The sequence below is a fragment of the Geospiza fortis genome, unplaced genomic scaffold (genome assembly GCF_000277835.1).
Source record: "Geospiza fortis unplaced genomic scaffold, GeoFor_1.0 scaffold100, whole genome shotgun sequence".
NCBI classification, from domain to species: Eukaryota; Metazoa; Chordata; class Aves; order Passeriformes; family Thraupidae; genus Geospiza; species Geospiza fortis.
In genome coordinates, this window is record NW_005054350.1 from 1,586,191 (window position 1) to 1,612,221 (window position 26,031).

The following is a 26,031-nucleotide window of genomic DNA, read 5'->3' on the forward strand; positions in this document are numbered from 1 at the left end:
TGGGAAGCTCACTTTAAAATAGGAAGATTTTAAGCTCTCTGGATCTGTAGCTGCAAGAAATACGATGAAAATTTTATAGTAATTTTCAGTTAAGAAATTTATACAAAACTTTATTGATGTACAAAATTATGGGAAATAAACCCCCTAAATAATCAAGAAAAAAAAAAGTAGTCCTGGTTTATTTTCTGAAGTATACTACGGTGTGTTTTCTTCTGGAAGTCTATGCCACTACTAATGATATCAAAGTTATTTTATTCATGTAATAATCTAAATATATATATATCTTTGTGACCCTCTATCAAAGCTACTTTAATGTTATTTTGTGTACACAAAAGGAACTTAACTGCTTGTATAAAGGCAAGATACAAGCTGGCATTACACACATTTGAAACTAATACAATACTGGGACTAAAATTGCCATCTTTCTTACAATATGTGTTTGAAAACTGTACTGCTTAGAGTATTGGATAACCACTCAAGTTTGTTTAGGATACAGATTTTGATAAAAGCTCATATTGCATGATCTTTGTCAAGGTATGCAGATCCACTGTGCCCCTACGAATTTTGAAATGTATGAAAAAAATAATGAAGTGGATTGAAAGGTAGATTATTCTCTATCTGTGGTCATATTCTCGTTCAAACTTTTAACTTTGGGAAGAATCAACAGATATATTCCTACCTCTCAGGGAGCTGACCTGTAGTCCTGTAAAACAATTGCCCCGATACTGTACCTGACAAACTTGCAAGATCCATTCAAAGCTATCAACTAACCAGACTTCAACCAAAGTATGGCAAAAGAGGGAGGTGGGCAGGGAATTTTAGATATTAGTGGCTTAAAATCTTAGTGCCTTGGGAAAAGGGAAAATCATCTAAATTATTTCTTCTGTCTGTGTCCCAAGACTCTACAAAATGTTGAAATCTGAATTACAAGCTGTAAATGTCACATCAGATGTTTAAGGGGGTAACAGATTAATAGAAAGAAAAAAACCCCGAAAGAGCAACCAACCAAAACAAAACCCAAAAGAAAACAAAACCCAACAAAACCAGGAATGAAATAGAATAGCAATCTATATATCCTTTCAGAGAAGACAAAAGTGAAATAAAAGTACTAGGATTCTATGACACCTAGGCACTAATAAAACCCAAGTACTTAGCATGAATAAAACAAAAGACAGTTTTAAATCTCTTTAGGGAAGAATAGTAAAGAAGTATAGTTGAAAAAATATTCTATAAACTCCTATTTGTGACAGAAAATGGAGATATTATGGGAAATACTAATAGCCCTGAGAGCTCTCCTATTATGGTAGACTTTAGGTTCTAAAGATACACATACCAGAAGAAACATTACTAGTAAAAAAGTGCTGAATGCAATAGGAGGGAAATTTTCTCTCCAAATTTGCATAGATTCAAATAAGAGGGTGTCACAAGGGAAGTGAAATTGAAGAAGCTCTGATTTAGTGGAAACATTAGAGAAAGGATGGGGAAGTGATTATAGAAAAAACTTCAGTGTTTCTAGGATGTGCTGGAAAAGGAAAAAACCAAGAGGCAGAAAGATTTCATGCAGTTTCAAAGCATTCATTGTTTAACTAGAACACTTTCAATATTTTAAATATCAGTGAGATAGATGCCTAAAATATGTATGTTCTAACAATGTAATTGGAAATATGTATTTTGTGATAATTGATAAAACAGAAATTGTTTAAAATATAAAAAAGGTAGAATGAAATTTCAGTAGTACAGAATTCAAGGTCATGTATTTTACAACAGTAACATAAACCTCTACTAGGAGTTTATACCCTAGAACAGACTACATTTGAGTAGATTGCTTCATCACAGAAGTGATGAACAAGTTTATGTTGTACAGTTCAGAACTAGAACAAGAAATACAATCTGACTCAAATATAGAAGGAGGATATGATAACTTTTTTTTTTTAAATCTTCTATTGAGGCAAGCAAACCAGATTTCTTTTAATAGAAATTCTGCTGCTGTCTTTTAAATGCAATAAAATTTCCTTCATTTATCACTTTTCTTCAGGCTGCTGGAAATGGAACATGTTGGTATACCAGTACCAGTAATTTCCTTTTCCCTAGCTGAATAGTCAAGAATATGTCCTGCTTATACTTCCCCATCATACTGATAGGGTTCACACAGTTTTGCCAATTTTGCTCTTTGTTGATGAATCTTCCTATGATGGATCTTTCTATGTGTTTCATTGTCTTCTCAGTGCTGCCTATCTCATTAATTCTTTTCTTAGCATTCATTTCAGCTCGATGATTTTATATTTTTCACAAGAGCAGCAAATATAGGCACCTTGAGTGCCATAATGACTCCAGTCCTGCATGTGTCAGTAATTACACACACACACACACACACGCACACACACAAACAAGCATTTCAAATGTAATCTGTATATTAGTGTACCCAATGGAAATCATGCAATGTTAGATAGTAGGAGGCTGACATGCCATGTGGGTTGACCAAGGCCTGGTACTTCCTGCCTTCATTGGGACAGCTATTTAAACAATACAATATGTAAGAGTAACTAATGGAAAGGGAACCATAAGTTTTTTCTTCCTTAGCCTGTCCCATTTCCAAGGATATTGCAGGGTAAAAATGCTAATAAGAAAAGGAGAGGCTGTTTAACTTCAGATGGTATTTGATTCTCACAATTCTTTATTTTTAATCTGAATAATTAAGCTACCATTTCCCTCCCTCTTTTCCTGATCTGTCTTTGTTCTTCAATTTGGTTGCTGCTGAAATATGAAGAATATAGGTATGAAAACAAGCATGTTATTACTGGAGATTATAGGGAGTAAATAAAAGGGTGCCAGACTCTTTTTATTACAGGATGAGAGACAGCAGACAGGAACTTAAATGCAAGAAATTTTGTTTAAACGTAAGACGAAAAAAAACACCAAACAAATATTTTTTGCTGTGATGGTGGTCAAACACTGGAGCAGCTAGAGAGGTTGTGGAGTCTCCATCCTGAGAGACATTCACAACCCAACTGGACATGAACCCTGAGCAACCCTGACCTTATTCTGAACAGGGGGATTGGACTAGATGATCTCTGGAGGTACTTCCTAGCCTCAGCACTTCTATGGTTCTGGGATGGTGTGTATGTTCAGGATTGTTTTTCCTGAACAGGTGAAAATTGTCAAGCTCCGCTTCTGTATTTTATGCTTCTTTAATTAATGTCTCCTTCCCCTTGCTTTTGCTATTGAGGTTAATAGTAACACAGTAGCTGGCAAGAGATTCTGAAAACAAATATTACTCATGTGACATGCAGTGTTATATTTAAAGAGATAAATGACACAATGTAAATAATCTTTAACTTATTAGCTAGTTTCCAGCATTCATCCAAAATCCTGATGAGATATAAGTTATATGTCAGGAGGTGGAAATCATAGTAAAAAAATTGTCATATCATAAATATGTGTGTTATCTTTAGCAAATATTTTATGGGAATTAAACCCCTCTACTGATGGGAAATAGGAAAAAAAGAGAGAGAAAAAATTGACAATATTTAATAATAATTATTCTAGTTTAATAAATGTTACAGCCCTAAATTGGATAAAATAAGTTTTTCAGCTTCTTTATGAGATTCCACATAGAGCAATATTTTGACTGCATTTCATTTCAAGCACAGACAGTCCTGAAGTGTCTCATTTTGCATGTCAACTCAGCTGATTTTCCGCCCACACTTCATTACTTCTGCCGTATAATGTCACTTTTAGATTTTGCTTCAAGTAATAGCTATGGTTGGATAACAAGATAAAATGGTGCCTTCCACCTCTGCTAATTATATTTTTTGCTTTGTAAAGAAACCATGAATATTTTACTGTAACATTTATCTCAATAACTGATATACAGCTATATGTATAAATTGCATGCAAGATTCTAGATACAAATGGTAAATGCACAATATTTATTTTTATAGTTAACTTATTTTTGAAACCAAGGGAGGTGTTCATTTTCAGACTACATTAGTCTCATTTATCTCCATGATGTCCTTAATGTTAGAAGATGTTACAGCCGCATTACCAGCTCCTCCAGGCCTGTATCAGCCTTTAGCTACTCAGGCACATTATTAGATTGTCAACATAATTCAGACATCTCATATAAAACAAGCCAGCCCACTGGCTCCAGTTCTTTGTAAATGTATTTGCCTGATTTAATACTTTTAAATTTATCGAGTGTTCTTTTTGATTTTGGTTACACAGACACTACTTGGATAATCTTGTTTAAGGCTGCTAAAAATACTGAGAAAGGTAGCACTTAGCACAAACTCTTGCTTTTTGCACGTACTGTGCTATTCTGGTACATCACTGCACAATACCTGGATGAAAAAGAAAAATCAGAGAATATTTTAAAAAAAAAATTAAGAAGTATTTTGAGGTAACTTTGGCTAACTGATATAACTCTATTTAGAGCCTTCTGATTTTTTCAGGAAAGCTACCCACTTTTCATAGGATTTAATGCCATAAAAGTTTTCTTGAATGTGCCAGTTAATTTGTGCTTTAAAAAAAAGATATTTGAAAGAAAGAAAATTCAGGACAAATTTGGTTGTGAACAAGTCTCCAGAGAAAGGATGAATACTTTTCAGAATATCTTCTCTGGTATACTTTGCAAATAAGTCAATTGAACCCCAACTCTGCCTAATTAGGACAAGAATCTAGCTATTCTAGTTTGGGATATTTTTTTAAAAATTTTATTTATGCAGAGAAGTACAAAAAGCATTAATCACCAAGGTCCAAACACAAAAAGAAGATTATCGATAGGACCCCATGTATAATTATGTGAAGCTGAACCATGCCAAGTCTGAGGAAAAGCAATGTATTTCATTGGAATTCAGTGCATTTTCACTTCTTCAACTTTCTCACTAACCTAAATCAGATAATGCTAAACACAGAACTCACAGTACATCAGCAAACTTCAGTAACTCATTCTCCAAAATATTATTGTGCTTTGCTGTGTATCTGTATACACACATACACAAATGCCTATGTCATGCATAAGATGTACAAAATGCTATTGTTAAATTTTCTCAAACAAAACCATTAGCTTTTTGTGGCCATTGTAACAGCTTTTGGAAGTAAGTTATTGAAAGTGCAGAAGCCTCACAGGCATAGCCTAATATTTATGTATTTTGCTTAAAAATATACAAATACACTGTTTAAAAGAGATTTATAAAAATTAGCTACATCTTACATAGCAGGCAGAACTATATACAAATTAGTCATGTAAGCAAAATACTTATTCACCTCCCAGACCTCATTTCCAACTTCTGTAATGATGAAGAGATTGATCATGGAACAGAAATGAGTAGATACTTTAAATCCATCTAGCTTTAGCATCTGGAACTGAAGCCAGTGAACTAATAAATGAGCTACTTTCAGGAGAAGATGAGTGTGCCCAGAATCTTAAAAACAATGAGCAGGTGCTAAATGTAACTAGATAAGACAAAGCAAAATCTTCTACCAAAACCTGATTTCTTTGTAGGCTTTAGTAAAATTCTCTGTATTTTCATATTTTTCTCATGCAATCTAGATGGAAAGTTGATACAGAGAAAAAACCCAAACAAACAGACTAAAGCTTTACTAATAATAAATTAAATGTTTTGGCTAGGTTTCTATCCTTTGGGCACTCTGTCCACATACAGTATTGGGAGAAGCTTTTTATTTGTTGGGATTTTTGGAAAGGGAGTATGACACCAATCATTCCAAATTTTTACAATTTAAAAATGCCTTTACTACTGATTCTGCCATCTCAACGCCTGCCAAGGGCACACCTACTATCCTGAGCTCTTTGTCAACATCTATATAAAGCTGACATTAGGCATGTTAGCATTTATGATAGAAATATACGGGTTTGCAAAGATTCTGATTTACTGAAGTCATTAAGTGTATTATTATTCCTTAGAACTCAGAAACCTTTCATTTAGATGGAGGAGAAAGTATGAAGGAAGACAGGAAGAAGGAACAGAGGGAATGATGGAGGGGAGAAGGAAATAGATCATATGCAGAATTGTGTTTATGGCTTTGTAACTCAGTGTGCTGATTTGTAATAAGCTGTTAGCTAGCTGGTAATTTACTTACTGTTTTACTGGTAATATTTACTATTAAAGGAGGGAACTTCACAAACTTTTCTAACAATGTGTTAGAACTCCTGAAGTTGAGTGAAGAATTTTCAGATGTTAACACACTTGTGAAGGTCTAGTCTCTCAAAGGATGGAATACCTGCAGTTGGGTGTAGAAGTCCCTGTGTGTGCATTTTCACTTTTTATCTGGCTTTGATCAGGTTTTATTTTGTTATGCTTCTTATACAGTGTTCTCTTTTCAAAGCAAACAAGACAAGAAAACAATTTGTGAATGTTGTCTGTCTCAGAAGCCAAAGATGCCATTTGATCCAAGCTAATCCAGAGAGTTTATTCTGTAGTATTTACTTTTACTTTGTTTGAAACATTAAATTTGTGTGAAATGTCACACTATTTTACTTAAAGTCTACCTTCCCCCCAAAAATAGAACCTTTTTCACAATCACCAGTTTATTATCATCTTACCTCAGGCAAAAAGGAGAAAGTAATTTTTCTATATCTATTTTTGGCATTTAATTTGATCAATTAAATTCATTGATAAATCTAGTGATCTAAAGTTGCAGGCATCTAAAACAAATGTGATTTTTTTTTTAAGAATATCAGTGAAAAGTTCTGTGAAGAAATGTTGTAATTCCTAAACAGGAAGATAAGCCAGGGTCAGTTACAATAAACACCTTTGCAGGCTAGAAGCAGCATAACAGCTTGAACACGTTCTCAGTAGCAGGTGTTTCAAAAGAGGCAACATTTATTTGGGAGACCATGACTCAAGAAAATGATGTTGTTAGGAACAATACACAAAAACTACTTTTTGGAAAGCATGAAGTTATTAATATTGCAGATGAAGACAATAAAGGCATAGAGATGTCAATTTGCACCTGCTTTTCTACATTATGCACAATGTTACAGGTTCAAATTTAAGCCCTAAGATGTCATTTTCTACTGGATTAACTCAACAAAAACCTATGGGTCTTTGCCTTTCAAAGAAAATTTAAGAACAAACACATATCATTGAGTGGGAAGAGAACTGCCTATAAATTAATGTAAAATGCAGCTAATGAAAAGTAATTAATCTTACCCTGGCCATTCTGCTGGCTGACTTCTCTGCAGGTGCAGAAGAAAATGCCTGTCAGGACTCTGTCCCTGGCTGCTTAATAGATCTGAAGTGATACAGTTTTACCTAAGGGGACATGTCCATTAAAAAAGAAGTGGAAGCTTCTTTTCATGGTGAAACTTCATTATATAGTGACAAAACTCCCAAATTATAATTATTTTAATATTGTCATTGCAATAAGTGAGTTTTCATCTTCCAGTCAGATTTTCTTCTCTTACAGATAGGGGCATGCAGCATACTGAAAGTTTAATAGGTAAACCAGAAAGAATCCATTCTTTGCATGATATTTTACAGCCTGGAACATGTAAAGTAGGTTACAGAGATAAAACTAATACAGAAAAAAATCCTTATATCAATGATAGAAGTATGTGGGATGAAATTTTCTTCTCTAGATAACGCTAAAGGAGATTCACCTGGCACTCTGCAAGATGCTGCCAATTACACTGACTTTTAAATATCATTTATAAATGAAAGTTTGACCTTTACATTTTTGCAATATTAATTAAGGTTTTCCCAGGGAGAGTAAGAGGAGATCAAATGTATGAAGAGGAATAGATAACATTCTTATGGTGTACAATCTCATTTTGAGGTAGAAAGCATTTTTTTTTAGCAGGGTGAGGGACTGGTCATTATAACAAATTACAAGAGAAAGTAGAGGAATTTTGGTTCTTTCAAGTCAGTTTGGCTCCTTTCTGAAAGAATTGTTCGATCCAAGCACATATTAGAAGATTCAATGACAAAATAAATTGGTCACATAATATAGTTTATGATATGCAAGAGGCAAATTAAATTACCCGATGTTCTCACCTGGATGTAATATTTGAGGGCCTGCTAATGAGAGACACAGAAAGATTTAAAAGTTCAGAAGAGTAATTAATCACCTGCTGGTAGATAAATGGGCATAAAAATCACTACCATTTTAGTTACTCCAAAAGTCACTTGACAGTTGTCCCTGATTTTCCATTATAGAAATAAAATATTGGATAAAAGATTGCACAGCACTGATTTCAAAAGGAATGATATTTTAAAATGAGAAGTAATTAATAACTTCTGAATGAAGATACAAGTGAGGCTCATAAAACAGACTGGTGAGTTTCTCTTCTTCTATGAACTTCTGCACTGTTTCACAGGGGTAGGTATTAATGACTCAGTGCATTCAAAAATGACCAGAATTTTAGTTAATATACTTATTCCTGATTTTTCATTTCAACAGGCATTTCTTCTATACTTGAATAGTATGCTTTTTTAGACTGTTCTTTAGGAAACATTATTTGTGTGTTTGTTCCACAGAATTCTGTCACATCTACAGTAAATTTTTAATAAATGATAGCCATATATAGTTATAAATAGAAGCCACATTTCAGAATAATTAATTGTAACCTTTATTATCAATAGCCAATAGAAGTCATAGAATCATGGAATCATAGAATGGCTTGGGTTGGAAGGGGCCTTAAAGGTCATCTAATTACAACCCCTTTGCCATGGGCAGAGATGCATTTTACAAGAGCATGTTGCCGAGCACTCCATCCAAGAGTGAGAACAGATCTAATTAGAGAGTATAGGCAGCATTAGTAACAGAGTTGATTAGTAAAGGCGAGGGGAGAGGTGAGATCCTGACTCCTCAGTCTCTTCAGATGGTGGAAAAGTCTTGCTTCGACAGTTATTATTAAATTCCCATTTGGGGACTTCTTTGTAAATTGTCGTTGTTTAAAATACCAAATTATATGATGGTTTGCAGTAAATTTAGGTTCATTCCATTTACATTTTTAGGAACTGGAATAAGGAATGCCTCTAACTGATACTCTAATGGCTAAATAAAATTCAACTAACAGCTAATATAAGATAAAAGATTTTTTTGCTGGCAAAGTCCATTCAGTTGCCACAAATTATGGAGCTGCAAGCAAAAGTGGCATTGTATGAGCAGCAGAGTATTCTAGTAATATTTATGGTTTTGCCAGCTACTATATATATGTAATGTATGCATAAATATTTGTTTCGTGCCTTCATTCAAATTTATAAAATATCTCAAATTTTTAATTGAAATTGAATAAAGACACTGGCAGTGTTGACTCTGGTACCAACCAAGGAAGACTGCCACTAGTAACTGGCTTCAGTTATCCAAATGCACTATTTTTCCTTTAGCTGTTTTTTTCACCAATTAGCTGTATCAAAACTATTAGGTTGTTCAGACACAAGTTGTCTCTGTTAAGTCATGCCCATTGTCCACAATTGTTCATGTACTGGATTGTGATTTCTCACGTACCTTATCACTTCTACACACCTCTGGCTTCATAGAGGATTTATTTCATAGTCTTTCCAGGAATGGAGCTGAAACTGTCCAGTCTGCAGTTCCCTGGATCCTCTTTTTTGACTTTGGTGAAGATAGACATGAGATCTACAAGCAGTCATTAGGAACCTCCTCTGATTGCCATGTCCTTTCAAAATCCATTTTATCCCCCCTGGTCCTGCACACTTCTGTATTTGAAATTTCTTCAAATAATTTCTAGCTTTTTGTTTCTCCATTGTGACTAAATACTTTGCTCTTGCATATTCTATCTCTAGTCCTAAGGACTCTAGGCCCAAACTCACCAGTAGAAATAAGGGAAAAACTCCACATTGACTTCATTGGGCTTTTCTTATATTTTGTCACAAAGCATCTGACTCCAATGAGCAGTGGGACTACATTTTCCTTATTTTTCTATTTGCTTACAGTGTATTATAGAAACCCTCACTGTCCGTCACATCCTATGTGGGTTAAAACTCTGAGATTTGTCTTTCCTTACTCCAATTATATATGCTCAAGAGCTGTCTCTGAATTACTCTGTGGTAGCTCATCCCTTCTTCTAGCTTCTGCATACATTCTTTTTGTATTTGAGCTCAGTCAGGAGCTCTTTGTTCATCAGTGCTGGCCTTCTGCCATGACTGCAACTCTCTGCAAGTTGAAACAGATTGGTTTTGTGCATCAAGAGGTCAGTTTGACTATCAAGAAGTTCTCCTGGGCCTCTTTGCCCTTCAGGGCAGTCTTCTACATGATTCTGCCAAGCAGATTCTTAACAAGCCAATATCTGTTCTCAATTCCAGGGCTATAATTCTACTATTAGTCTTGATCACTTCTCTCAGGGTTTGAAGATTCACGGTCTTGAAGTATCCTCTGCCAATGCTGAATTCAGCCTTCACAGGTCTGGCTGTTCTTTCTAATTCATAATAAGCAGCAGGGAACATTTGGCTCATTGATCCACTGTTTCATCAACATATTCCAGAAATCTGAATCACATTGCTATGTTGCCCTTTCAAACATTAGCAGTGTAGTTAAAAGTCCCTCACCAGTTCCAGTGCCTGTACTTATGAGGCTTCCTCCAGTTGTAATGAGGTTTGTCTACTTCCTTCTCAATCCATAACACCTGCCATGGTGTCTGCTGTTTTCATTTGCTTGATAATCCTTAGCAAGAAGATCTCAGCTGACTCTTCACTTGCTTACACACATTGAAACCCATCCTTTACCTAGAGTGTAACCTTTCTATCCTATATTCCCTGCTTTTCCTAAAGAGCTTGAATCAAACTACATAAATCTCCATTCAAAGAATTATAGAATTATTTAGTTTGGGAAAGACCTTTAAGATCATCAAATCCAACTGTTAACCCAGCACTCTCACATCCACCACTAAGCCATGTCCCAAAGTGCTGCATTTGCACTTCGGTTATATATCTCTAGGGATGATGATTCAGGTGTTTCCCTGGGTAGACTTTTTTAATGCTTGATAACCCTTTCTGTGAAGATTTTTTTTCCCGAAATCCAATGTAAGCTTCTCCTTGTGCAGCTTGAGTCCAGGGGATGGTGCTGTCCCATCATCTCTTTTTAATATCAGTAAGATAATAACTGCAACAGTGCACAGACTTCTAGGTTCTTGTTGTTTCCCAAGGTTCATGACTTTGCATACAGTCATATGTGATAGTCCCATAGGCATGAAGCTTCAACATTAGGAGCAGAACTTTCTGTGTTTTGCTGAGCCCTGGGGAGTACCTTCTTTTGTCTCAATGTCTCTTGGATTACCATTACCATCCTCAAAACAGTCTAATCTAAAGCTCTCCCCACTCGACTATCAGGTCTGTTACAAAAAAAAAAAAAAAAGAATAAAAAAAAAGAATAAAAAATAAAGTCTTGGCTCATGCCTTTTTGTCCCTAGAACTCCATACTTTTTAGAAATGATTCCACACTCCTAAAATACAAAATCCTGCTTCAGCGCCAGACACACAACCAGGGTTTTCCTGCAGTGCACTTTTAACTAAGCTTTTCCCCTTCAGCAGCAAGACCAAAAACACTGCCTGCATTCTCATGCCCTTCATTATCACCCCAAGGGCCTTGATATCATTCATGATACACTGAAGGTCTCCCCAGTAGCATCATTTGTCTCTGTATGGATGAGCAACAAGGGATAATAGCTTGCAGACTGAATCAGCCTCAGCACTTTCTCTGCAATATTATAGACCCAAGCCACTAGTAGGCAACAAATGTGCCAAGACAACAAATCAGTTGTCTTTCTATACCCTGCAGATGTTACTCACCAACAGCTGGCAGCCACTGCTTACATTTGGGGCCAATTGATTACACAAAAATGTTATTGTTATGTATAGATATAGGTATGCACTGTTTGCAGTTGTAGTGACATTTTTGGTAAAGAGAATAGGAGATCAGGAGTCACAGCCCATTATTTAGAACTTAGAGCTTTCACCTTTCAGAGCTTTTGTCTTTTTTTTTTTATACTTAAATTTGTTACCTTCCTCTATATTTCTAAGGACACAAAACACACAAGAAGTAGTATTGAGCTGTGGGAGCTGTGTCTTGTTCTCTGAGTTAATTGGCTGCTGTTGGACAGCTGCTCTGCAGCTCTCTCCTCTTAGTGAGCTGAATTGATTGCTGTGTCTTCTAGTAGGCAGGCACAAGACAAGTTTCCACTTCACAGAAAACACTACAATAATTTGACTCCTTTATTGGAAGTCCCCGCAGAGAAACTAGGAAATGAAAGAACTTAGAGGAAGAATTATCCTCTCATCCTGCCTTGAATCAAACCCTCGCGTCCAGGAAGTAGGTTGGAAGCAGCATGAGGACTTTTTTATCCTCAGGCATGTGCTGCATCTGTTCAGTGAGGGGAATAACTTTTGCATGTTCTTTTAATTCTTCCAATAGGGACTTAACTGTTGTTGAAGGCACCATATTGCAATCTTGTCCAGTAAAGGTGTCCCAACTGGGATAAATATTCCTTTCCTTTATTTTATTATAGACCTATTCTTTCTTGCACTGAATTGGAAGACTTCTGACTTCAGCAAAGGACAATTGTTTTCCAGTTCAACACTACTTAAATTTCTGGGGAAAGCTTTAATCCTGTTTATAGCTGCTTCTGGGCAAAGCTTTAATAGGTCCATAGCTGCTTCCATTTTTATTCTTCAACATTCTTACATAGCTCTTGATTTTCACTGATTCCTGAACCTATCCAAAGAAATGAAATTTAATTAATGTCTTGACTGGGGACAAGGGGATCCTTTCACTCTTTCTTTCCCTCACCCCTCTTCAACTTCCACCCAATCTCTTTCTCCTGTCCACCCTCTGTCACACATTATAGTGGAATTAATCAATCATATGTTGAAAACGGTCTTCAGAGAAGTGCATAACACGAGCAAGAAATCTAATATTTATATTTTTAATAAATTTCTAATATTCTGATATTTGAAATTTTCAGACTAAAGAACAAAAGTCCAGTTTTTTTCCTCCTATTCAAAAAAATCTCAAAAAAGACAAAGTACTTGAAAATGGGGAACAGCTTTCACATGAGATCATGACTCTTAAAAGATAAATGTTAAGCTGAACCCATAATGACTAACCTAACCTAGGAAATTCTGTGTTGATTAATATAGATTTAAAAAACCCAACAAAACAAAAGCAAATAAACACAAAAACCAAAATAAAACAAAACAAAACAAAACTCCATGTTTTGGGGAAAAAACCCCAAAACTAGATGTTTTTAATATCTTTTTAAAGCAGTGTTCTTAAAACTTAATATAAGTAGATACAGATCTGGGAGATTTGCTACTCAGAAATGTAGAAATTTAAATACTTGGCTGAACTAGTCCTCTGTAAAAAGTCTGAACAACAAAGAAAAGATCAGATACATAACCTCTGCAAATCAGAATACCTCAACCTTGTCCATGGAATTTTGCTACTGCATCCAAGGTAACAATCAGAATTAACATTTATCTGGAATAAATAAATAGTCAAACTCTTCTATTTTACCTAGAAGTTAAAATACCTTAATGCAAGCATTACTAAAATGAAGCAGTGTGGCAAATTCAGTGATGATCAGATTTCGTTTCACTTCTTACTATGAGCAGGGAGCACTGGCCACTTTTTATATAGGATTTCCTATCGATGAGGCTTGTTCATCTTTTCTTAGAGGTGCTTTGGAAAACAATTCCAACATATGTCCATAACAATAAACTTCGTCTTTATTATTTAATGAGCAATATATGTTGCCTATTCAAGACATTCTGCCAATGGTAATCCTGAATAAATTCCTAGAAAACGTTGTCCTAGAAAGTGAAGATTACATGTTTGTATTTACTTTTCATAAATGAGTCAATAAAACAGACATGACTGTTTAGCTCAGGCAGATGAAAACCTACCACCCTGTAAATACTGTAATTACCTATATGTCTACATATTCCCTGCAATAGTTCTTAGAATGGGAAAATACAAATAGAGTAACATCCTTAATATTTCTGTCAAAGAGATATAAGGACTGAAAATCAACAAAGAAATTATCCAAATACAGAATTAGAGCCCTAACAAATTTATGTCAAGAATTCCCAGAATTATTTCTCTGTGTCAAAATTCTTTGTGTTAGTGCTTTATTCCTTATTAGTTCGAACTAGAAAAAGACAGCAAAAAAATAAAATAGAAATATAGCATTTTAGTGTCTATAACAAAATGTGTGATGAAACTAAATGTACATGCAGAATTTGTCTTTGATGCTGTATTTACTGATTCTGGGCTATTGGTATCAGTGGGAGTTTTGCTGCAGATAAGAGAGCTGTGTGCATCTCCTTGTATTAGTTTGATAGCAGGAACAGAGAAATATTATTTAACCACAGGAGGTTTTGCTTGCTAGCTGAGATGGAACAGGAAAACAGCAGCTAAAAGAGGTAGATGAATTAAATCTACAAGTATATTTAAAAAGTAATCTGTTCATCTCTTTTCTGTCATTCTTGATTTTATAAAACCCAGTATCCACTAACAGGTTATTTTTTTGTGGTATATGTTGTTATTTCCCCCTATCTTCCTGCTCCCTGACCCAGCCCTCATTTCAATAAGTTTTCAAAAAAAAAAAAAAAAATTAGGCTGACTATTGACACAAATAAGGAGAGAACATCTACCTTGTGGTCTAGTCTTCTGGTAACCACCCTAGGGGAAAGTATAATTCAATAATTCCTGTGAATATAATATATTCCTTGTTATTATTTTGTAATAAGCAATGAAAGATACATCATAAATAATTGCACCACATTCTATAATGTAATAAAAAGTTAGAGGTTACAAGGAGTTTCCAGAGAAGTTTATCACTTAAAGCTGAAAATGGGTCCAGATTAGGTGCATTATTTTGCAGAATCACAGAATCATTTAGGTAGGAAAAGATCTCTGAGATCATCGAGTCCGGCCTTTAACTGATCACCACCTTGTCAACCAGACTGCAGCACTGAGTGCTACATCTAGTCATTTCATAAACACCTCCAGGGACGGTGCCTTCAGCACCTCCCTGGGCATTCCATTGCAATGTTTAACAGCCCTTTCTTTGAAAGAAATTCTCTTGATGTCCAGTCTGAACCCCACCTGGCGCAGCTTGAGGCCATTTTCTCTTTTGCCCTGTCACTAACTGCCTGGGAGAAAAGGCTGCCCCCACCTGGCTACAACCTCCTTTCAGGTACTTGTAGAGTTAAAAGGTCACATCTGAGGCACCTCTTCACCAGGTCAAACACTCTCAGCTCCCTCAGCTGCTCTTCATAAGACTTTTTTGACCCTTCACCAGCTTCACTTCTCTGGACCCATTGTAACACCTCAATGTCTTTCTTGAAGTGAGGGGGCCAAAACTGAACATCCTCATACATCAGAATTAATTAAGTAAATAAATTAAGGAAAGGAAGTGCTCAACAAATTACCTACAATCTACAGACATGAGTTAGTAAGAATCAGTTCAAAGTTGTCCTGTTGCCGGGTTGAGAAGTAAATTATTAATTTGCTTGCAGAAAGCTCTTAGAAGGCGGACCAAGTTGCCTTTTTGACTTTGGAGTTTACTTACCTCTGTAGTGTTAAACTGCCAGACTTTAATTTCCCCATACTCAGCTCCATTATACAAGGATGAAGAATTAGTGGATCTGGCAGTAAGTAGTTGTTGACCTTTTCCTTTCCCTGGAATCCCAACTCTAGAGACCAAGCCAATGAAACTTCTCATATGATTTCTTTCTCTGCCTGCCTCAAAACAGCACACTTTTTTTCAGGAAGTTTGAGATATTCTGAAGAATTGCTTCTCAAGGAAAAAGATAAAGACAGATATCAGAAATCTGCCAGATGTAGACCCTTGGAAGTGTCCCTTTGGTGAAAAGTCTTCTGGTAGAAAAGATTGGACAGCATCCAAAATAAGCCAACTGCTGAAAAATATGGATAGTCACAGAGAGAGGAAGAGGGCTTGACCAGGGTAGATGTAGGTTACAATTATTCACTGCCAAGAGCTGAGCCTCACAACTGAAATGTCAAGTATTGCAGACAGTGCTGTTATGGGAAATTGTAATAAACTTTTTAAGAAGACATATGGAAATGAAACAAATGTTAATAGATTCATCTAGCCCAGGGGAAGTCGTGCTTCTTCTTTGCTTTATCATTCCGTCCACCTTTCTCGCAACTTTCCTCCTCTTACAGTTTCTGCCTCCAGGCCACTGAGTCTATAAACAGGAACAAGGTCATCAGTAAAATACAATTTAGCTCTTCTGAGAGCCTGATAATTAGTGTTTACATTATTGAAATGGAACAGGCTGAATTCATTGTTGGCGGTGTACATTCTGTGTTGCCTACAACAAAATCAGCTCCACCTGTCACCTTGCTGAAAATCCATCATCCCGGGTGAGTAAATACTAGTGCTCCTCACTGTAATTAGCTACAAGAAATCCATGACTTCTGGTTAAAGCAAATAAACAACAAAAAAACACACACACAAAATAAAAAACTACAACCCCCCCTGCTGAGAGAAGCTCTTATGGGCTCTAATCCCCCATTTCCTATCCCCTTTATGCAGGACCCACAGTGTGGGGGGATGTTCACCTATGACACTAATTGACAAATGAGCTCTTTGTCTTTATTTCAACTCAGAAGCTTTCTCATTTTTTTACCTCCATCCTTTTAAGGAAAAGGAGTTAGAAAGTGACTAGGTGGGCATCCAACAACCAGCCAAGATCATATAATATTGTATTGTTGTATATACAATATATAGCATACATATGCAACACATAATATGCAATGTATACAATATGCTCTTATATACATTACTAGGCTTAATTGAAAATGTTTCCATCCCAAAATTATATACAAAGGTGTTTGAAAAATTATATTATGAGTTCTGGAGACTGTGCTGAAAATAGTTTTAGGACAGAGAATGAGAAAAGGGGATACAGGAGAAGGAAAAACAGAGAGGTAAAACTGATAAAAAAAAGGAGGAATAGGCTCCACCACAACACAAAATTATCAAGAGAAAAGCTAAAATATGGGACTGAGGGGAGCATGTTTGCAAAGCAAGGTAAAACAAGAAAGTTTCTCTTGCTTCTTTGATACCTCCTTTAGTAGCTATACTTATCAAGATCACCTGACCTTACTGTCATGAATTCCAGCTTCTAATAAAAACAATTTGCAAAACCCACTATTTTTGACTACTAACTCACTATTTTTGTCCTAAAGGGGAAAAATTTGCCCAATGTCTTCAGCAGTATTACTGTTTGATATTCTTGCTTTCCCAGACAATTAACACAAAGATTGATTGTTAGAAAGTATTTACTGAGTTCTTGATGTCTTAAGCTTTCTTTTTCCCTCTACAACTGAATGAGAATGAGGCCAGGGATTTCACTCCATGAATCTGGTTTCACATTATTCCCCATGCTGCATTCCTTTTCATAATAAGAAATTTTCTTAAAATCATTCTCTTCCATAAAGGAGACATTGTTATCACTAGCATTTTTGCTGAATCAGACAAGGGCCCATATATAATAAAGATTTAGCTTGCTTTCCATGTTGTGTCCCCTTACCTTATCACTTGCTCTCTTAAAATGTGCCAGCCTCATCTTTAGAAATAGGATTTAAAGTGGGAAACCATCTAAGGTCTTTTTCTGGAAGTTAAATCAGCATTTAGAGAAATTGGTAGAGAAACTTCCAACTCTAAGTGTAGCTATTCTGAAGTGGAACAAAGAAAACTACTCCCAACTCTTTACTATATCCAGTTAGACAAAACAAGAGTTCCGTATCACTCTTTAACAGTCTTAAATAATGTGTTTCGCACTGAAAAACAAACAGAAAGCAGGAAAGATGACTGTAAGTAAGCAGAATTTTTGTTTTCATTTGGTTTTATTTTCGTATATACATATGCTCACTTGGAGAATCTTATTAAGAATGAGGTAGGCACATAATTTAAAGTGCATGCTGTACTTCAAGTTGAAACAACGCTGAACGCTTATGTTCTCTCTGTATCAGTTTCCCTAGGAACTTTAATTTTAACTGAGAAGTTTTTCAGAGAGTGCCTTCATTGAACTGCAATTGAGATTTCCTTGTTAATGTCTCTTTTCCTACTCCCTTCCCTCTATCTACCAGTTACAGAAATCTGATTTGCTTTTATGAGAAAAAAAGAGCATATTTTAACCCCAGAAGCTTTGCTTTTCATGAGTGAAATAACCAAAAGCAAATTCTTTCTCTTTTCCTGTTGAAAGCACTGTTTGGTGCTAACACCTTGAAGATTGTAATTCATGTTAAAAAATTGTCTTCCAGACTTAAAATTAATAAGATAAACCTGACATATAGGGCCAGAAATCTTTTAACAAAATATCTTTGTAGCTCTAGAAACCCATGGGTACTTGGAAATGATAAACCTAAGACCTGAGAAAACAGATAAATATACATCAAAAGAATATTACATGCGTGAGTAGAAAATATTCACAGCTAGCCTGATGAAATCCTAATCAAAGCACTTAGTCAACAGTCTATATTAGTTGGAAAGACACATTACAGAAATATCACACATCCTTACTTAAAAGCAACACAATTTATTCAAACCCTATTCCAGCATATCCATTAAAATATTGAGCCCTCAGCACCCCTCCTGTACAGCTACAGCAAGGATTCTTCTCTAAGGCTGCTGTCTGCATGTGGTGGATGCTTCTAGAGGGCAGTGCAAGCATCTTCAGTAGTTCAGTTTAAAAACCTTCAAACAACATTCTGTTTCTAGTTTGGATTTGGTTTTGGTTTATTTTGTATTCATTGGCTTTTATTTGTCTCCTGTGACCTTGCAGTACTTTTGTGAATATTGATTCCTCAGGGATAGCTTTTTCCCAGACAACACAAAATCCCCTCTGGTGTGATGGTTTTGAGAAACTACATCATCTGGATAACCTGTGCCAGAACAAATCTGGTTAATTATTTTATTATTTATGCAAGAAAGGAAAATTTTTAAAGAAATTTAATCTTACACTGCCAATATTGATAACTTTTTTTTTTGTCCTTAGGTTTCCTTATGAGGCTAAATGTAAAGGCATGAAGATGCCAAGGATTTATTTAATGATAACTTCCTCTGTGTTGCGAGGTATCAATAACTGATGAAGCAGTTCCTGGCTATCGTGTCTTTCAACCCTCTGATGATGTGAAAGAACATTGGGGTTTCTTGCTGGAGATGTTGGAAAATTAACAAAATGAATCCTGGTGCTATAAGAAAAATGAGAACTATAAGGAAAGATTATACCAAAGAATCAATACTGAAATTTGATACTCATCTAGGAATAAATGTATTTCTCTAACTCAATGGACTTTTGTCCAAAAGCTAAAGTGCACTCCTGACCTTGTGCCTATGGCGGCAGCAACAAGTGCTCAAATAACAGATGTTTTTAGAAGAATAGACATATATGAGAAACATTTATGTCCTTGCAAGCCCTAAAACTGTTAGAATATTCATGAAACTTTGTGTACTAAGAAAGAAGAAAACAGGCATCTTTTAAAATTTGATTTTGACCTAGTGAGAATCTTTCCCAAAAACTGATTTTCATGTGGATGTCTGTCTTGTGATGCTGGTGCTCAAAGAATTTTCTTTCATTGTACAGGGAAGAAGGCAATTGATATAATAAAACTAAAGTTCCAATCAAATACCATAATTCTTGAGCTTTTTGAGGAACTAAAATCAGAATCTTACTGTTTTACATTTTCTTCTGAAGGTTATTTATTTCTAACCCAAGCTGTATACCAAGACCATAACACTAATTTATAAAATGTTGTTACACATTCAGCAATGCTTTTCTAGTACAAATGAGGCTAGGACTTGCTGACATTTAGAGAAGAAACACTAATGAAACCTATTGGGACAGACGGGAACTCTAAATAATAATTACTCAAATGCCTGACACACTTCTCAGTCTGGGCAAAAGGTTTGGGAAAATGACCTTTAGCAACACTTCATTAGTAATCTGCTATTCAGTCTCCTCTTGTCCTCAGTTGCTGAACTGGAAGTATTAAATAGTGATCTGTAGTGAGAGCAGGTGAGATATATTCTCCAGAAGGAAGAAATTGTCTCAGAAATAAAGCTGATAATAATTATTTCTATGTATTTGAGGTGTCAAAAAAGACAGCATCTACTGCATTTTATTTAAATACAGAATCACAGAAGCAATGAGGTTCAAGTGCTATGTCCAGTCTTTCTTTAAGCACCTCCAGGGACATTACTCCACCACCTGCCCAGGTACTCCAATTCCAATACATAATCACCTTTTCTGTGAAGGAATAATCTCTAATATCCAGCTTCAACCCTCCCTGGTACATCTTAAGACTATGTCTTTTCCTATCCCGAGTTACCTGGGAGAAGGGACCAACTCCCAGCTGGCTGCCACTTCCTTTCTGATAGTTGTAGACAGTCCTAAGGTCACCCCTGAGCCTCCTTTTCACCATCTTTAACACACTTACTGCTGCAAACATATGAAGGTTCCTGAATCACTTGCAAACAATGATAGAAATGAGTGCTTAAAGAGTTCTATCTGTCTTGAAGTTCACATCTTGAGAACAAATTACATCAACATCAAAACCTTCCCAGAATGACTTTGAGTAGGCACTTTCTTCCCTAGCTATCCTTACAAAAGGCAATGCCAAGGAAAAGCTATTTCAATGTGCTCTTAGTTCTCCGTCTCAACTTGTCATTTGGGTTCTCATTGCAGCTCAACTGCCAGGTTTTGTCTCTTGCTTTTATAAAGCCTTTGAACGTTGTTGTTATTCCATGGTAATGGGGTGTTAATTTTTCAAATGCAGCTACTCTGATGCCATAGTCACTGGGTGTAGATTGCTTCAGGGACTCTTTGGATGCATATGCCTTTATCGAGTTAATGTCACCATTAGTTCTGAATGCATCTTTAAGTGCCTTCTTGTGTTCTGTTCGGGGGTAATACAGATTCTTATTGTTGTCTTCTTTTGGGTAATTTTACTTTAATGCTTTGTTTGTTTTCAGTCTCCCCAATTTGCACAGGAGCTTTTGCCTCAATTTTCCTTCAAAGTGGATTCCAGTTGTGTTATTAGGTGAAGAACAAAGTGGTTTTCCATCACTTTAGACAGTTTTATACTTGCTTAATGAGGTTAGGATTTCTGTTTCGGGGGATGTGACTTGCCTTATTTAGTGGGGGTTTAGTCATGCACACTTTGCAATGACTTTTTTGGCTGAATCTTTACTATTGCCTCTGTGTGTTTGGTATTTCTTGCAATATTATTCATTTATGACCAGCTGCAACCGTGTGATTTCATGGTTGATGTTTGGAGAAAATTTTATCAAAAACGTCTTAAAAGCTGCTGTACTTTATTTTTGCATAGTAGTAGGCTACAGAATTCACCGAGTCCCCCATAACAAATTTTGCTTTGATGTAATTTACCTGTACATGCATGACTAAATATAATTTTATGGAAATAGTATGCCTTACTAGAAAGGATATGTTTCTCCTATTACAACCTAGGAACCTGTTAGGAATCACTTTATAGGTTTTAGTGCCCTCCTAACAAATTTGGATCCATTATGTAAGACTGTGCTTTAGATCTCTGGGTTTGTTGATCCTTGAGCTGAGTGTGTTCAGATATTGTAATTCTATCCTTCAAGAAGGAAAATACAACAATTTCAGAAACTAGCTACTAAATTTTCCTTCTGGTTGCATTAATGGATGGAAGAATAAATTTAGAAGGATAGTAAAAAAAAAAAATTATTATTAGCAGCCCCATTTTGGACATTTAAACTATTAGAATTTTAGAAAATTAAGTTTTCATAGAATCCAACACATTACAGAGGAAAATGGCCTAGTTTCACTGTGTGGCTTCCTAAAGAAGAAGGTTTGATTCATATCCACAGGGTGGATGCTTCTGACCTGATCACCAGATTCTTCTGCCATGAAGTTAAACCAGATCAGGCTTCTCTGTGACAATGGGATTTTGGTGCTCTAAAAGCTGTTTATTTTTTATCTGTTTTATCTTAGCCCAGCTAAATGTACTAGTCTTCCAAAGGTAAAAATACAGTGAGGATAAAGTGAGGTAGTTTTGCTTTGAGGATAACTTGAAGTACTACTCCAGGTGATGTATCGTATCACCTGAGGTAAAAGCACAGCATTACTGCTTTTTCTTCTTTAAAGTCCTGAAGCCATGAGACTTGATAGCTGTGGAGATAAATTGTTTCAGCTCTGAAATACTTCAGACAGAAAAGCTTCCCATAGCTACATTATGATTATGAGGACTATTTCCAGGGAGAAAGGAATTTGTCTTGGTTTATGTTACTTCATGGCTTATAAACAAATCTGAAGACTTTTGTTTGCATTAAAGGGATGATTATTGGACTCCCCAGTATCAGAGACTGAATTTAAAAAAATAGAATGTTTAAGAAAAAAAGCATGATTTTAATTTTCAATTCTCTGTTGCAAGCTCTTGGATGTAATAGGGTCATATTTTAAAGTCTTTCTCTGTGACTGTCAAAACAAAAAACTCCCTGAGGAAAATAAACGTTGTAAACATGGGATCACTGCTGTGGGGCTTCCAGGTAGGTACCTCAACAGCTTTCCTCATGAAGGGGACAATTACATTATGGGAAGTATTGCTTGAAATAAGCTTTGGAACCTGAATCTGAAACACAAAAGTGATTTTACCTGCTCAGATTCAAGAGTCTCAATATTAGATGTCCAAAAGGCAGGACATGACATCTTTATTGCTCTGCTAGTTGTTTATTCAGAGGAGAGTAAAAAGCATTTCCAGGAGATAGATCATCTCATGCCAAAAAAACTATTTTTTAGGGTAGCTCAGAAGAATCATCCTTCCCCTGGTTTTATCTATTGAGTAACAGGGAAAATTAGATTTATTTTCACCCCTAAAAGCCCACAATAATCTAATCAACTTAATTAATACTATATGATTAGTCCTGTGATTAGAGATCCTAGATGAACTTGTTTACTATCTTGGTAACAAATGTGTGAACCACACATTCAAGAGAGGAATTATGAGGCGTTATTAATATATGTATCCAGGAAAAAAATACTTCATGTTTAAATAGCCTTTGGTAATTTTCAAAACAAGAAAGTGCAATTGTTTTGAAGATTGATCACTGCTCAATTTGTATGAGTATCATTTATCTGAGTTCCTGGGCACTCAGACTTGCAGGTATAAAATTCGGTGGTCACTCAATGCTCTGGAATCAAAAACTAAAAGTAACTGAAAATAATTATTTCTGCATTAGAAGTCACTAAATGTTAAACTACCTTGCAGTCTTTGAAAGACTAGTTGAGATTAGACTGCTTTTTGAGTTTTCAGCATTTTATTCTTAAAAAATTTGGAGGGCACTTAAGCAACTGTTGGAAGGTACTTGTTCACCTATAGCAGTCAGAATACACTCAGAAGTTCAACATTTATGCAGGTTTGTTTGACATGGTTTTGGAATTTTATGCAATCAAAACCCCAAAAATGAATTAACTATAACATTTAATTGAGTGATGGGTCATATCAATAACAACATTCACCTTGATTCTGGAACTAGTATTTGGTAACTCAAACATAGCTATATTTTGACAATTTCTTTAATATCTTTTAACAATGCTAACACTCATTGTCTTCACCTAAATCCTTGATTTAGGTCATTCTGGTTTAAGAAGTATTACTAAAACTGAAAAGATGTGTTGGCATAAACTTCCAGTAATGAAAGATGTCATTCTGCAGAACCTTGAATTCCTTTGAAGAAACACACGCTGAAATCTCACAGCATCATATATAATAGGATAAAAAATTGAAACTAATGTCTGAATTAAAATATTGCAGGAATGTTGGGAAAATATGAAAAGATTATGAAGTGTTTACTGTGGAGAACGACAGTTCAAAAAGATCAATCAAGTAGACCACTGACTTTGTCTTACTTTTCATTATTATGTGTGTGGGTGCCTTACAAATGTCTGGTATTTTCCAGCTTTCTTTGAGTGCTAAAGGTGAAAGCAGCAATCCTACTGTGAGAAGTTCAAATCTGCCTAAATTATGTCAATGACCTTTTTTTTGGATCAATGCGAATAAAAGCAGGATTTTCAAACGCCAGTATGTCATACCTTTTGTTGAAGTCTGGACTAAGTGAAGGGTTTATTTTCAAGATGTGCTTCCAGACCCTCTGCATTCACTTTGGGATGTAAAATGTGCATTGGAGATACAAAGAGAAACAAGGGGGAATTTCTAGGCTTGTCATTCTTACTGAGGCTGTTGCAAAAAGTAAAAGGTCTGTAACAGCAGTGGCTGTTATTCACAGCCTCTAATCTTTTCCTCAGGTCTATTTTAGGAAAAAAAAAATGAGCATTCCTGTGCTCTGGAGTAAACTGGGTACCACTTTAAACATTTTGTTATCCTTGGCAGCAAATCTATCCAGGTGCCTACTTATCTTTCTTGTGTCAACAGTTGATCTTGGCTGAAAAGTAATTACAAAATCTTTATTGTTGTACAGGAAGGAAGAAAAGATTCTTTACAAAAGCAAGGGCAGTCGAAGAGAAGAAAGGCTACTGTTGCTGATATGTGTATAGATATATGTATACATAGTTGTTTAGACATTTTGCAAAGAAAGACAAAGGAGACAATAGGGAATTGAGTGCAGATGGCAGTGCATAAGATAGGCAGGTCAGGATGATAAAGGATTCTTCAAGGAAAGAGAAGCAGTGTCCTTGGAAAGAAATCAGGTAATGCTACATGAAGAGAAATCATTGTTATAATGGAAGAATTCTGAATAAGAAGATGGCTCAGGGAAGGTTTCACTGAATCACAGGAAAGAATAAGGTGATGAACATTGACAAAGAAATTGTCCACAGTCCTCACCTATTTCCAAGTTCTCCTGGATAAGTATAAATATAAATAACTCTTTTTCTAACCTATTTTAATGTTGTAATTATGAGTCTCCACAAAAATAAGTTAATGTCTTATTATACATCATTTTTATTTGCAATTTATCACTTTCTTTCAAATAGTGATTCTCAGAATAATTTTTAAATATCTTTTAATTAAAAGTTTTCAAACATTCCTTCTTTATCTTAGGACAGCTTTGCATTTGCATTTCTAGGTAAATAGATTTTGCTAATTGATTTTGTATACACTATTCTTGTGATTTTTTTACATGCTGATTGTTAGTATTTTCCCTAGATGCATTTCAACCCCTTACATGGTTTGAATAAAAAGTTTTTTGGTTTTTTTGGCCACCAGTTTTTCTCTCCCGTAATTCATTTGAGGCTTTAATAAGTTTTCCAAGTTTGTGTACTGACTAAAACAATGTGTGTAGGAAAGATTGTTCTTCATAATTGCATTCCATGCATCTTTACCTTGTTGAAGGACTTGATTATTCCTTCAGAGAGAAATCTTTATTATAAAGGATGGAGATTCCTCTTTACTTTTCAGAATATATCTGTGGACAAAGTATTGTATCAAACAGTTTTTCTGGTTGTTCTTAAGAATCTTCATGGTCCAGCCCATTGATCCATTTTTGTAAATGTTGCATTGCAGAAGTCAGTGTTATTTCCATCAAAAGCCTTGCTGATTTCTTCTGGCATGACAATGCTATTTGTTTCTTGAAGTGGTTGTTTGGATGCATATTTTTATAAGTAAAACAAGAGCTGAAGAAAGGCATATGTCCATAAAGTGCTTCATGTTTGCATTATTGTCCTTATAATTGCTCATCTTCTCGTCATGCCGCTCCTAACACAGGCAGGTTTAGACTCTATAGAAAGTGCAATCCATGTTTATCCCTAAACAGCAATGATGGCAGCACCCCAGAAGATAGTATGATATTTTAGTGTCTCAAATTGGTAGAACAGCTTCATGGAATACAGACCAAGGGTTTTGAGAAACTACAGGTGGTCTGCTGTACTTTTTGGAGAGATGGAAAGATTTTTCTTTCATTTGACAATGTCATACATAAAAAATGTGGCAGCACAGCTTGAAAAAATCTAGGTCATGACCTTGCTCTGTATTTATCTGCACACAGTGCTTGAAGCCATTAATAAAGACCACAGTGAC